This window comes from Arachis ipaensis, chromosome B4, assembly GCF_059453495.1.
Source record: "Arachis ipaensis isolate K30076 ecotype BB chromosome B4, ASM5945349v1, whole genome shotgun sequence".
Lineage (NCBI taxonomy): Eukaryota > Viridiplantae > Streptophyta > Magnoliopsida > Fabales > Fabaceae > Arachis > Arachis ipaensis.
Window position 1 is genome coordinate 115,552,307 of NC_142439.1, and position 14,678 is coordinate 115,566,984.

The 14,678-nt window shown below is 34.0% G+C and overlaps 1 long non-coding RNA gene across 1 annotated transcript; it reads left to right on the forward strand.

Annotated features, from left to right (window-relative positions):
• Positions 1-438: 438 nt before the first annotated feature.
• On the forward strand, positions 439-2,113 carry LOC148568874 (uncharacterized). The gene is made up of 3 exons (XR_015880894.1): positions 439-454; positions 1,429-1,531; positions 2,088-2,113. It is a non-coding gene; the product is annotated as an uncharacterized LOC148568874 (long non-coding RNA).
• The last annotated feature ends 12,565 nt before the right edge of the window (positions 2,114-14,678 follow it).

Consider the following 14,678-nt stretch of genomic DNA (forward strand, 5'->3'; position numbering starts at 1 on the left):
GACCATACGGGTGAAGAGAACGCAGAGATCTGAGATGCTGTGATCCGCCATGTTGCAGAGGTAATTTACTTTTTAAAAGTTAAAATAGTCACACAAATTGTTTGATTTCGCAAAATCAATGAAATGTATGAAGTGTTTCTTTGACCATTAAACTTCACCGAAAGATTAGGTTTGATAGCTTTGAAAAACTAGAACACATCTTGTGAAAGGATATCATGTGTTTATGATTCTATTTTTATTTTTAGTTTTTTTTTATTTTTTGATTTCTATAAATTTGTTTTCATATTCACTTTGTGCTTCCATTAATAGAATAGTAAAAGTGAAGCCTGATATACTACTGGATGGAATGAGGGCAGTAATTTCAAGCAAAGAAAAACCTATTGGTGGAGAGAACATTGGTGAAAAGATATTATTTGTCATGAAAGCTTTGTTAGTTGAAGAGATTATTTTTGTGGTAAGTTCATTACTTCTTTTGATCCGACAATGTGTGAGCTTCTTTTTCAATTCTTTGAACATTGATACAAAAAAAATTATTTTATCATTGTACAATTTTTCTAGGTTGCAAATACTCAATTCGTGAAAAGTATTTCTTTGAAAGATCTAGCGTTTTTTAAGTTTCTCCATTTCTTTATCCAGAATATATTGGTGATATATAGAAAAGAATGAATGCAAATGGCAAGTTTATTTTTAGAGGTACTATTCAAGTTTTCTTCTGAACTATGGATGTTTAAAGGATTATATTGATATTCATTATCACCTCCATTGATAAAGATAATTGCACTACAATGTACTCTTCAAAGTGAGAATAACCAAGTAGTGGTACTCTATACTCTCAAAAAGAAAGCATCCAAGAGAGACACTTATCTTAGAAGTAATTTTTTTATTTCCTCTGCACTACTCCAGTTTATTAATGTAAATATGGAATTCTTTTAAATTAAGTAGTTCTTTTTTTTTCCTTTCTACAAGTATGCATATACAATAAATTAATTGTTCTTTTGTATTTGAATATGCATCATTTAATTAATTATATTTAAAGAAAATATACACAATTGTTTTATATTATGGCATTTTCAAAGAATCAGCTATTAATAAATTTTTGCAAGGTTATCACTATAAGTAAAGCATTCCAATAGACAATAATATTGGTATTTTTTAAGGTCCTTTAATGATTTTTTTTAATAAGCATTCCATACTTTGTTCTATCTGTTTGTAACTCTAAAATTATTATTGAAAAGTTTGACCAAAGAAAACATATAGAAGTTGCTGTTGTTCAATCTGCAATTTTAATTTAATAGCTTTCTTTTTCAAGTTTATACATGGTAGGGTTGTGTGGGAACTTCTTCATGAGTTAGAAAAAAGCTTTATCTTTGTTTGAGCAAGCGATTTAGTGTGTTTGTTGTTGTTTACCGATTTTGTTGTTGGGTGCAGTCCCATCTCCAAAGATGTTCTCGACTTGAAGAAACTTGGTGTCAAAGGTGTCATCACGCTTAATGAACTGTATGAAACTTTGGTGCCATCATCTTTGTATGATGTAAGTATTTTAGCTTTTTTCTCATTGGAAAATTCTGAATTTGCATTTAGTATAAATCTTGAAATCTAGAATGTCCAGTTGAGTAGTATTTTTACGGGTGTGCATGTTTCAATGATACTTCACAATGATAAGTTATTGAATTTTTACAAATAAGATCATAAGTAGTTTCATAATGTCTTGCAATATAGTTGTTTTTATTCTGGGTTTGTTGTTTCCAGATGTAATAATGCCTTTTATTAAAATCTATTTTGCAGTAAACAAATAAATGAACGAATTAAGCGGTTAGTTATGTTTTAGTAATATTATTGTTGTGCAAATAAATGATAACAAGTTTTTTTTGCATTAATTGTGTGAAGTGCAAATCAACTATGTCAGTAACGCGATAAACACCATTTTCTTTTGTTATTGTTGTGTGAAAAACTATCTCTTCGCATTATCTTATTCAGCAGTTGTATTTTATTCAACATTCATCTTAAAGGAGATATGTTGTTAATTAAGGTGTGGTAGTAAACTTTGGTATAATCTTCAATATATCTTTGAAAATTATGATGAGTAGGCAATACTCGTTGGTGAATCGGTGAGAAATGCAAAACAAAAACAATTGGAGTCCAAGGCATTTGATGTAAGTATTTCTACTACCTTTTAATTGCTATATTGATTTATTTTTATTCATATAGATTAAATTTGAATACTAGCAACAACTGTTGTTTGAATGATTCTATAATCCAGTATTCTAAAATCTTAAACTAAGCAAATGAATTCAATCATATAAAAGTAACAATGCAGCAACATTCTTTAATATAAAAAAGTGTTATTATTCATTTGCTTTTGTTTTGATTTCATCAATGATAAGTATCTTTGTAAGGGGATAGGGTATATTGGTTAGTTGTTACTTTAGGTAAAAAAAGCTGATGTATTAGTGTAATTTGATATTACCATTCTTATTAATTCATATGTTTTTTACTAATCTTTTTTTATTTAATTTTTTCATTCTATTTGAATTTAATTATTAATTCTTTTTTCTTTTCTATTTTTCTCTGGTGTTTAATGTCCTTTTTGACATAAAATTTATTTAATTTTTTTGCTTAGAATATTTCCCAGGCTATTTTTTGCATGCATGTTAGTAGTAATTATTTAATACAAAACTTGAAGTAAAAAATCAAAGAGTTTAGCTAATTCATACACTTCTGTAAATTTTAATTATAATTGGTTTAATATTCTTTGTCCATTAAATTTACAGTCTTTCATTTTTTGTAATATGAGATAAAATTTATTTTATTTTCTTGCGTTTTGGTCTCTATCAAAAAGGAACAATAGTGAAGCCTGAAATCAGGATTTTTTCTTATTTGCCTCTGGGTTCTTTTTATCATCTCTAATTTGGTTAAATAGTTAGTATTATGCAATGTTGTCTTTATTTCTTTTTTCTTGAATGAAAATAGGAAATTAGTTGGTGATTGCATATTATGAAACTCCCATTTGTATTGATACAAAAATGTTCATGATTTATTCAATTAAATTTGTCAATCAATTACTATCTGATTGAAATTCAACTAAATGTTTGAGCAAGTGATATATATCAAATACACGTGTGGAGGAAAAGAGAAAAGCAAAACTGATACTGATATTATTGAAAAATGTTCATGTTACCTAATTACTACTTTTTTTATTTTTAAATAGAAATCATTTTAGCTGGCCTACAAATTTTCATATATTTTTTCAAATAATAAAGATATTCTTATTTTATACACCAAATAATATCCCAACTACATTTTACATTCATCCCATTTGCATTCGAATTTGTGTTTGGATGAGCAATTTACTTTTACATGACAGAACCTAATTTAGAGAGTACTCTAAATAGCTATGTTGCCGTAGTTCCACTTCAAATATTGATTTTTGCTTTGTGGTATAGCATTTGGTTAGTCTTAGCCATTTTTTCCTTTTAATCACTTTTGATGTCATTACTTAATCAAATCGGAAAGCCCTTGATTTCTCCTTAATGAACTATGACGCTTATGATTGATGTGAAAAAATTTTCATAACTGCATAATTTGCTATATTTATTGAAGATGTTACAAGAATGAAAAATATCAACACTTTTGGTGGTACATGAGCAGAACATCTAGAGAGGAGTAAAAACTTTTGCATCATCATTTTAACATATTTGCTCTAGAATATATTTGCTACTAAAGTCATAATTTCTTACATGATTGTAACCATAATTTTTCTTACATAATTTCTTAAATTCAAAGAAAATATACAGAGATAGTGATCAATAGCGAATTGCTTTATATTATGACAGTTTCTTTATAGATACTAGAAATGGATGATGTAATAGTGGTGCACACTGGAGGTTGCCATAGCAAGAGCTGCTTTATTTAGTATATATATCTAGCGATAATTGTTTATATAAGGTGTATAAATTTTCAAACTGAACCCACTAGAACTTGATTTCATAAAAACACATATTCTCTAGCTAATTGAAATGGCACAAGGTAATAATAGTTTCTTTTAATGTGGATTAGGAATTTGAATTTTAACAACTACATATAAGCTTACCAATACAATAATGATAAATAAACACTTCAAGTTTATTCCAATGCCACCGGATGGGAATGAACCATTGGCTTTGGACATGGAAAGAATGGAGAAGGGTCAGGTATGGATTAATGGAGAGAGCATAGGAAGATACTAGATGGCTTATGGAAATGGTGGGTGCAATTCTTACGGATATCATGAGTTGATTCCACTTTGCTGTAAAGTGCCAACTCATGGAAAGCAAAAGCTGTTTTATTATTATTATTATTATTTTATCTCCAATACACTTTAACCTTTGATATTTTTAAATTATTCTTTTTATTTATTTAGTAAGTTTTTTGTTTTTGTTTTGTCCATTCCAACTTCTCTCCAAACAGATTAATAGAAGCATTACTTTTTTACTTGAGAATGTACAAAACAATGAAGCAATATCTTTTATGTTGCTCTTAATACCCTTCTTTATTAGTGTGTTGTTAGCTTTCATAAGTATCTGGATTTTGTTGTTGCATTACGTTGTTTGTCTATATCAATGAAGAGTAACTGAAGAATAATTATGTTAATTATTTCTTTTTCTTCCACTATTTTTTTCTTTGATTTGTCACACTGGCTCTTGTAAATTTAATTTTTGTTAAAACTGAGGTGTATTAGTTTTCATTCTTAGGTGGATGAAGATATTGTTGCATTGTGTTGTTTGTTTTGCAATGAATTATGAGTAATTAATGAATTATGATTTTCTTTAGAACTGCAATACTTTCCAAAGACTGAGAACAGTGAGAAGTATGTTCCTTTGTTTACGGTAGCCTGTAGATGATGATTTGGAGAGTTGGCAGGAGGAACAGGTTGCGGTAGTAGATTCATGCCAAATTGACTGCATTCGGAAAAAGGGTCAAGGACTTAAAAGGTTTCATTTATTTTGATATTTGTCTTTTTAACTGTTATCAAGGCTTAAAGTATGTGTTGAGATAGTAATATTTAGAGCATAAGTGCTCAAATTCAATTTGGAACACTTATGTAGCATTAAAAAAATATTTGTATATGTCTTTTTAACATTAGTTATATTTGTTGTTTGAAAAGATGTGAGATTTAGAGCAAATGGTGATGGAATTGGAAAAATGAAATAAAACTGGATCAAAGATTGAAACATAGATTTCATGTTCAATTGCCAATGATCCTTGAATCAAGGGTTAAGAATGCACTTGGATTTAAAGATATATCAAAGTTTAAAATTAAAATATTTCTATCTGTCATTTTTTATCATGAACAAATATCTAATCTATAATTGTTTGTAAGACCAGTTTCTTACTGTTTTTTTTTCCAACATTTTTTATCATAAAATTAAAATATTTCTTTGTCTTTGCTGCAAACTGCTACATCTTGATGTAAATGGATTTTTGTGAGTTTTGTGTTAAGATAACGTGTGAGTATGATACTGTGATCCTTCTCTATTGTTGATCTTTGGCCAATGCTTGATTTAGATTTGTTTTTAGATTATACTCTCTTTTTTTTCCTATTTATTTGTTTTATTTTCACTCTCAAAATCATCCCAAATAAAAAGAAAAACTATTTTGTGTAAGTTTCTGCAATTGAAAAGTTTCACTGCTATAAATTTATTTGTTTTATTTTCACTCTCCTTTTTATGTCAGTTCAGTACATCATCTAAAACTATGTTAAAAAGTAATAATTTATTAGCTAATATTCCTCTTTCTTTCTTTTCATATATATATATATATATATATATATATATATATATATATATATATATCATCTTTGTGAATTGTTTAAAAGGCTATGCATTCAGCTATTCAGTGCTTATTATTTGGAAAAGTTTTTTTACTTTGTTTGAATTTGATAGATTTCAGGTCATTCTGTTCAGGAACATTATTCGAAAACTTCTTACCTACTGAATGTCCTATATACATTAATGTTGTTAAAGGACAATACATGGAAGAAATTGAATAATAACGAGAATTAAAAACTACGCAGAACATGAAGTATATAAGAGGGCACGTATTGCAGCACCATCACATATAAAGGGGAAGAAAGTGGTGCAAAATACTGAAATAGGATTATTTTGCTTTGATGACTGTAATCATCTGATCTCTCTTTTAATTAAATAATTTGTTTGGAAATAAAGAGTTTAAAAGAATGGAAATCCCATAAAAAAAATAATGCAATTAGCAAGTTTGACCATTTTATTTCGTATGTAAAATATTTGAAAAAGTTTCATAGGATCTTAAATAAATATCATCCCTCAATTGTGTACACTTGAATTCTCTGTAATCGGCTGAACTAAGTAAATGAGTTCTAATTAATTCATTATACTGGATACTCTTTGACACATTGGACAGATATCGTGTATAAGAGATATTGTATGATGAAATATGCGTTGTTAAAAAAATTGGACAAACAATTTTATATTAGTTATATAGTAATGTAACTATCATAGTGAAAACTTATGTACAAACTGCGAGAGATTCGATAACATATATTAAGCATTTGCTTATAACAATTATTTGTATTAAGTATTTTATATTTTTTTATGTATAACAGTAATATAGTGTTATAAATTTTATTTAAATACACATACATAATAGTTTTTTTATATATAAGTGGAATTCACTAATATAAAATAGTAGTAGACTTAAAAAAAAGATTATCTGTGCTATCAAAAGTAGAGGATGAAATAGTATTTTATCTTATACAATGAAGTTTTATGCATAAAATATTTTTTTAAAGTAAAAATAATAACTATTAGTATCAATCAATATGTACTATTCTATTATATAAATGAATTTTAAATTAATACCTACTAACTAATTTTGATATTGGATTAATATTTGGCCCGCGTGGAGTGTAAATAATAGAAACTAATTATGTAATATTAAATATCAAATGTTCAAATAAATTAAAAGTCAAATACAATGAAACAGTAAAACAAAGTCCTAATCACTAAAGATTTTAGTAGTCGTCGTCGTCATTCCCGTGGTCTTGCCGACGCGGTAGAGAAGGCGATGATGTTTGTGTCTCACCAGTAGCATCGTTGCCACTGGCACGCATCTAAGCCCGGTACACCGCCATCTGCTGCTCCATCCGCTGAAACCGCTCTAGTTGCTCCCTCCACTTTAGCCTCAGGTCATCCTTGTCTGTCATGCGCGTGAGAATCTCTTGATACCTCTCCCGAGTCTTGTTCAACTCCTGAGCCTATTCATGAAGGCTTCAAGTGAGCTCTTGCACCTGCAGCCTCAAATTAATGCCTTCTTCAGGATCGATGGCTTGATTGGTCGCAGAAGCGGACGATGGTTTCAACATGGAGGTGTGGAGGCTCCTGGAAACCAACGACCCCAACCCGTATACGCAGTTCTTGTACGGTGTTGAGACGGTCTCACGCCAAACTGCATCAGAATTGACGAATGAAGGAGCAAAGCCACTGGCGTCCTTCCTACTAATTTGCTGAGATTGCTGAGTTGTGGCCTCTAGTTTCTGTGTGTAGGACTCTTGTATAATATATTATTATGATTCGAACGATAGCTGTACAGTTAATTGAAAATTTTATATCACAAGATCAGATGTTTACTCACATAATGATCTGCAGACCGCTAATCAACAAATCTCTCTTTATTCTCCTTCAAAGTGTGGGTGTACTTGAAGGTCTCTGCTAATGTTGCATCGTAATCTAACGACTTTGACTACACATGTTACATTGAAATAATATGTATGGATGCCTACTAATAATGTGTTAAAGAATATAACTAAGTTAATAACAAAATTAGAGAAGCTACATACCAGCCTGGCCTTAGTCTTCATGAAGTCGTTGAGCCGCTAGTATACTTATCGACCTGACCGATGCCCTATTAGCTCTGTTTGTGAGACACCAATTCCTGAACCCTTCACCGGCCTCCCAGTGAACGTATAGAGCCTTCTTGATTTCTGGGCGAAGATCGAAAGTGAGGTGGTCATGCCTCCTATCATACATTCACAATTAGAAAATTGCATATCACAGATGAATTTACAGACAAATTTGGTCTTCATTACATACAAATTTTTGGTAGGGATGGCAATACCACCCGAACCGCGGGTACCCACCCCGCCCCTACCCGCCCCGCTATATATATAATATATAATTTTAATATATAATATGTATAATATATGTAAAATAATTAGTAAATGATTAATAATATTGTATCATATTTTAAATTTTTACTTTAATTTATGTTATGTATGTGATAATAGTTATATAAATTTTGAAATTTAATTTTATTTATTAGATTTTAATAATTATAGGGGCGGGTAGGGGCGGGGCGGGGCGGGTTAGGGTTCAACGTTTTACTACCCGCGGGTAAAAGCGGGGCGGGTTCTATGCGGGATGTTGTACAGTGGGGCGGGGTCGGGTAGAGCAAAAACCCGCGCCTACCCGCCCCGTTGCCACCCCTAATTTTTGGTCATCGGCGGATTTTGTCCCTCTGTAAAGCCTCGTCGGAAATTACTTACCAACAGATTTTTTTCCCATGGTAATTTACCGACAGATTTTTTCCTGTTACCGCCAGAATTTTCCTCGGTAATAGTCCCCCCTTTTCGCTAAAAAATCGTCAGATTTTTCGACAGATTTTCTGTCGGTAAGTTACCAACATATTTTTTTTGTTACCGACAGATTTTTCTTCGGTAATCGTCACTTTTATTTCACTTAAACCGTCCGATTTTTGATAGATTTTTTGTCAGTAACTAGTGTCAGGTTTTTCGACAGTTTTTTTTGTCGGTAATTGGAGCCTTGGAAAGCATTTCCAAACTCTGAATACAAACAGAAAATCCGTCTGTAAGGTAAAATAGAAATTTTTTTAGATTTTTTCATTGCAAAATAAACATGTTTTCATATAAAATAAATATAAATTTAATGAAAACAAATTTTTATCTAACTTGTATTCGAACATTTATAATATTTAAAAAAAAACATGTTCATCGAATTATCAAACTAAAAGAAAAGTACCATAAACAAGCATTTCAATTCAAAACATAAACAAAATATATTGGTAGATCAACTATAATCCTCGCTGTATTGTTCAATCATACTAAAACTATCAACTATAGTCCTAAGTGTCATATTCATCCTCATTATCATCATAGTCCTCATCCGAAGAGATTGAGGGTGGCGGCGGTGGCGGTGGTAGTGGAACAACACCAGAACTACTTGACGCTCTAACCTACAAAGAACAAAATCTTTATCAATATTGCCTAGTGTTATTTCTATGAAGATATTTATTCAATCATGAATAATGATATTTAGAGGCATTTGCATAATTATTAGTAGAAATTCATACCGGTTACATCTCTGAGCTGCACTCAATCTTTGTATCAAATGCCCATACTACAAAGATAAAAAAATCTAATTAGATCAATAACACAACATGAACCAGGACAGATCAATTGGATATAAAGGGCACAAAGCTGAACCTGAAATCTTGTCACTTTTTGGATCTTTCTTCCCTCCAATTAGAAGTACTTTTTTTCCTCAAAAGACCTACCCAAGTTATCATCAACTATGAGAGAATTGAGGCAGCAGGAAAATTTTATTGATTGATTATCAATTTTAAACAAATGTCCATTCAAAATACAGAACACTTAGTGAGAATATGCTGCTAACAGTGCATATTTACCAAACAATGACACTTAGCATTTTGTAAGCATATAATAGTGAGTGGTTATTGGTGCACGAAATTGTGATCTCAGGTAATGGCGCTAAAAACTCTGTACGCACGTCTTAATAAATTGTTTTTCATTCACAACTTCGATACAACTAACCAGCAAGTGCACTAGGTCGTCCAAGTAATAAACCTTACGTGAGTAAGGGTCGATCCCACGGAGATTGTTGGTATGAAGCAAGCTATGGTCACCTTGAAAATCTCAGTCAGGCGGATATAAAATAGTTATGGAGTTTTCGAAAATAAATAATAAAATAGACAGAAAATAAAAATAGAAATACTTATGTATATCACCGGTGAGAATTTCAGATAAGCGTATAGAGATGCTTTCGTTCCTCTGAATCTCTGCTTTCCCGCTGTCTTCATCCAATCAATCCTACTCCTTTCCATGGCTGGCTTTATGTAAGGACATCACCATTGTCAATGGCTACTTTTCATCCTCTCTGGAAAATGGTCCGATGCGCTGTCACTGCATGGCTAATTGTCTGGAGGCATCACCGTGGTCAATGGCTGCATCCTATCCTCTTGTGAAAATGGTCCAAATACTCTGTCACAGCACGGCTAATCATCTGAGGTTCTCGATCATACTGGAATAGGATTCACCCTCCTTTTGCGTCTGTCACTACGCCTAGCACTCGCGAGTTTGAAGTTCGTCACAGTCATTCAATCCCAGAATCCTACTCGGAATACCACAGACAAGGTTTAGACTTTCCGGATTCTCATGAATGCCTCCATCAATCTAGCTTATACCACGAAGATTCTGATTAAGAGATCCAAGAGATACTCATTCAATCTAAGGTAGAACGGAAGTGGTTGTCAGGCACGCGTTCATAGGGAATGATGATGATTGTCACGTTCATCACATTCGTGTTGAAGTGCGAATGAATATCTTAGAAGCGGAATAAGTTGAATTGAATAGAAAAACAGTAGTACTTTGCATTAATCTTTGAGGAACAGCAGAGCTCCACACCTTAATCTATGGAGTGTAGAAACTCTACCGTTGAAAATACATAAGTGAAAAGTTCATGCATGGCCGAATAACCAGCCCCCATGATCTAAGAACCAGGCATCCAAAGATGTCTAATACAATAGTAAAAAGTCCTATTTATACTAAACTAGTTACTAGGGTTTACAGAAGTAAGTTATTGATGCATAAATCCACTTCCGGGGCCCACTTGGTGTGTGCTTGGGCTGAGCTTGAATGTCACACGTGTAGAGGTCAATCTTGGAGTTGAACGCCAGTTTGTAACGTATTTCTGGCGTTCAACTCTGGCTTGTGATGTGTTTTTGGCGTTTAACTCCAGACAGCAGCGTAGAACTGGCGTTCAACGCCCTTTTACATCGTCTAAACTCGGCCAAAGTATGGACTATTATACATTGCTGGAAAGCCCTGGATGTCTACTTTCCAACGCAATTGGAAGCGCGCCATTTTGAGTTCTGTAGCTCCAGAAAATCCCCTTTGAGTGTAGGGAGGTCAGAATCCAACAGCATCAGCAGTCCTTCTTCAACCTCTGAATCTGATTTTTGCTCAAGTCCCTCAATTTCAGCCAGAAAATACCTGAAATCACAGAAAAACACACAAACTCATAGTAAAGTCCAGAAATGTGAATTTAACATAAAAACTAATGAAAACATCCCTAAAAGTAACTAGATTCTACTAAAAACATACTAAAAACAATGCCAAAAAGCGTATAAATTATCCGCTCATCACAACACCAAACTTAAATTGTTGCTTGTCCCCAAGCAACTGAAAATCAAATAGGATAAAAAGAAGAGAATATAGTATAAATTCCAAACTATCAATGAAACATAGCTCCAATCAGATGAGCGGGACTCGTAGCTTTTTGCCTCTTGAATAGTTTTGGCATCTCACTTTATCCATTGAGGTTCAGAATGATTGGCATCTATAGGAACTCAGAGTTCAGATAGTGTTATTGATTCTCCTAGTTCAGTATGATGATTCTTGAACACAGCTATTTTATGAGTCTTGGCCGTGGCCCTAAGCACTTTTTTTTCCAGTATTACCACCGGATACATAAATGCCACAGACACATAATTGGGTGAACCTTTTCAGATTGTGACTCAGCTTTGCTAAAGTCCCCAATTAGAGGTGTCCAGGGTTCCTAAGCACACTCTTCTTTTGCTTTGGACCTTGACTTTAACCGCTCAGTCTCAAGTTTTCACTTGACACCTTCACGCCACAAGTACATGGTTAGGGACAGCTTGGTTTAGCCGCTTAGGCCAGGATTTTATTCCTTTAGGCCCTCCTATCCACTGATGCTCAAAGCCTTGGGATCCTTTTTATTTACCCTTGCCTTTTGGTTTTAAGGGTTATTGGCTTTTTGCTCTTGCCTCTTGGTTTTAAGAGCTTTTGGCTTTTTCTGCTTGCTTTTTCTCTTTTTTTTTCGCCTATTTTTTTTTCTCTTTTTTTTTCTGCAAGCTTTGTTCTTTGCTGCTTTTTCTTACTTCAAGAATCATTTTTATGATTTTTCAGATTATCAAATAACATGTCTCCTTATCATCATTCTTTCAAGAGCCAACATATTTAACATTCTTAAACAACAACTTCAAAAGACATATGCACTGTTCAAGCATTCATTCAGAAAACAAGAAGCATTGTCACCACATCAATATAATTAAACTAAGTTCAAGAATAAATTCGAAACTCATGTACTTCTTGTTCTTTTGAATTAAAACAATTTTCATTTAAGAGAGGTGATGGATTCATTGGACATTCATAACTTTAAGACAAAGTTACTAAATACTAATGATCATGTAATAAGACACAAACTTAGATAAGCACTTAACATAGAGAAAACGAAAAACAGAGAATGTAAGAACAAGGAATGAGTCCACCTTAGTGATGATGGCGTTTCCTTCTTGAGGAACCAATGATGTCCTTGAGCTCTTCTATGTCTCTTCCTTGTCTTTGTTGCTCCTCCCTCATTGCTTTTTGATCTTCTCTAATTTCATGAAGGATGATGGAGTGCTCTTGATGTTCCGCCCTTAATTGTCCCATGTTGGAACTTAATTCTCCTAGGGAGGTGTTGATTTGCTCCCAATAGTTTTGTGGAGGAAAATGCATTTGAGGCATTTCCGGGATCTCATGGTGATGAGCTTCATGCGTCTCTTGAGATCCATGAATGGGCTCTCTTGCTTGCTCCATCCTTTTCTTAGTGATGGGCTTCTCTTCCTCAATGGGAATGTCTCCTTCTATGGAAGCTCCAGCTGAGTAACATAGATGGCAAATAAGATGAGGAAAAGCTAGCCTTGCCCCAGGAGAGGGCTTTTCGGCTATTTTGTAGAGTTCAAGGGAGATGACTTCATGAACTTCTACTTCCTCTCCAATCATGATGCTATGGATCATGATGGCCCGATCCACAGTAACTTCAGATCGGTTGCTAGTGGGGATGATGGAGCGTTGGATGAATTCCAACCATCCTCTAGCTACAGGCTTGAGGTCCAATCTTCTTAATTGAACCGGCTTGCCTTTGGAGTCAATCTTCCATTGAGCTCCTTCCACACATATGTCCATGAGGACTTGGTCCAACCTTTGATTAAAGTTGACCCTTCTAGTGTAGGGGCGTGCATCTCCTTGCATCATAGGCAAGTTGAACGCCAACCTCACATTTTCCGGACTAAAATCTAAGTATTTCCCCCGAACCATGGTGAGATAATTCTTTGGGTTCGGGTTCTTACTTTGATCATGGTTCCTAGTGATCCATGCATTGGCATAGAACTCTTGAACCATTAGAATGCCGACTTGTTGGATGGGATTTGTTAGAACTTCCCAACCTCTTCTTCGGATTTCATGTCGGATCTCCAGATACTCATTTCTCTTAAGTTTGAAAGGGACCTCGTGGATCACCTTCTTCTTGGCCACAACATCATAGAAGTGGTCTTGATGAGCTTTGGAGATGAATCTTTCCATCTCCCATGACTCGAAGGTGGAAGCTTTTGTCTTCCCTTTCCCTTTTCTAGAGGATTCTCCGGTCTTAGGTGCCATCAATGGTAATGGAAAAAAAAAAAGCTTATGCTTTTACCACACCAAACTTAGAATATTGCTCGCCCTCGAGCAAGAGAAAAAAGAATAGATGAAGAAGAAGAAGAAATAGAGGAGAGGGAGAGAGAGATGTGTTTCGGCCAAGAAGGGGAAGAGAGGGTTGTGTTGTGTGAAAATGAGGAAGAATGGAGGGCTATATATAGGGAAGGGAGGGGGGTAAGGTTCGGCCATAAGGGTGGGTTTTGGGTGGGAAATTGATTTTGAATTTTGAAGGTAGGTGGAGTTTATGAGGTAGGTTTATGGGGAAGAGTGGATGGATGTGAGTGGTGAAGTGGTGATAGGGAAGAGAGATTGAGGTGATTGGTGAAGAGTTTTGGATAAAAGTGTTTATGGGATTGTGTGAAAGAGGGGTGAGAAGAAGTGAATGGAGGTAGGTGGGGATCCTGTGGGGTCCACAGATCCTGAGGTGATCCTGTGGGGTCCACAGATCCTGATGTGTTCAAGGATTTACAACCTTGCACCAAATTAGGCATGCAATATACCCTTGCACACAACTTTGGGCGTTCAGCGCCAGATTGGTGCTTGTTCTGGGCGTTGAACACCCATTTGTTGCCCATTTCTGGCGTTGAACGCCAGAACCATGCTTGTTCTGGGCGTTCAGCGCCAGCTCTTCTCCAGGGTGCAATTCTGGCGTTCAAACGCCCAGATTGAACGCCAGTAAGGTCTTCCTCCAGGGTGTGATTTTTCTTCTGCTGTTTTTTATTTTTCTTCAATTTTTTCAGTTATTTTTGTGACTCCACATGATCATGAACCTATAAAGACATGAAAATAAAGATTAGATAAATAAAAATTGGGTTGCCTCCCAACAAGCGCTTCTTTAATGTCAATAGCTTGACAGTGGGCTCTCATGGAG